Raw genomic sequence first — 1022 nt, 5'->3', positions numbered from 1 at the left:
TGTTCCTAACTGTGGTAAATTTTTCATGAAGTTTGCCTTTCTCAACTGAGTTAATCTTGCTCGAAGATTCTTTTTGTTAAATCGTAAAGTTTTAATTTGTTTCCATTTTGTTAACTTGTGTTAAATTCGCTTGAAGACTGTCCTTTTTAAATTGTGCCAAACTTCCTTTATTAATACTATAGGGATAACAGAAAATATGTGATAGAACTTTATATTTTATGACGTGGCCCTTCCGTTCCTTGTTCCATACATTGCTAACATTTCAGTAAAGTTCTAGAAATATTGATAGCAGTGAAACATTCTAGGTCAGCTGAAAGACAAAAGTAGCATATTTGGTCAGGCAGCCGGCCGCGGTGGCCGTGCGGTTCTAGCCGCTGCAGTCCGGAACCGCGGGACTGCTACGGTCGCAGGTTCGAATCCTGCCTCGGGCATGGATGTGTGTGATGTCCTTAGGTTAGTTAGGTTTAAGTAGTTCTAAGTTCTAGGGGACTGATGACCTCAGCAGTTAAGGCCCATAGTGCTCAGAGCCATTTGAACCCACAGTACTATAAAGTTACATCTAAAACCATCTTATTACGTTGGTCCATAAGTTCGTAGCGTTTTTGTTTTGCATGTTGGTATTCCGGTTGCTATGGGTTTACTCATCGATTGTCATCTTTATTTTACCCCGAAAAATGGCCACAGCGCATGGCGGCCCGGATGGTCACCCATCCAAGTGCCGGCCATGCCCGACAGCGCTTAACTTCGGTGATCTGACGGGAACCGGTGTATCCACTGCGGCAAGGTCGTTACATACGGAGGCATATAGATAGTCCTTTTTTCCTCGCTATTTTGCGAGTGGAACAGGAAAGTAGTAGTAATGCAAGGTACTCTCCGCCATGCACCGTAGGTGGCTCGCCGTCCACTTTTTCAACCCCTATCATCGCTATAATCATTCCGATTCGTCTCTGTTCATCTTGTACAGAGTGATGATGATGATGTTTGGTTTGTGGGGCGCTCAACTGCGTGGTTATCAGCGCCCG

At 44.5% G+C, this 1022-nt stretch overlaps 1 pseudogene; it reads right to left on the bottom strand.

Annotated features, from left to right (window-relative positions):
• Positions 1-675: 675 nt before the first annotated feature.
• Positions 676-793, bottom strand: LOC126185931 (5S ribosomal RNA; annotated as a pseudogene).
• Between the last annotated feature and the right edge of the window lie 229 nt (positions 794-1022).

The sequence above is a fragment of the Schistocerca cancellata genome, chromosome 4 (assembly GCF_023864275.1).
Source record: "Schistocerca cancellata isolate TAMUIC-IGC-003103 chromosome 4, iqSchCanc2.1, whole genome shotgun sequence".
Lineage (NCBI taxonomy): Eukaryota > Metazoa > Arthropoda > Insecta > Orthoptera > Acrididae > Schistocerca > Schistocerca cancellata.
The sequence above is the reverse complement of the archived record's forward strand: the minus strand, read 5'-3'. Positions and strand labels throughout refer to the sequence as shown.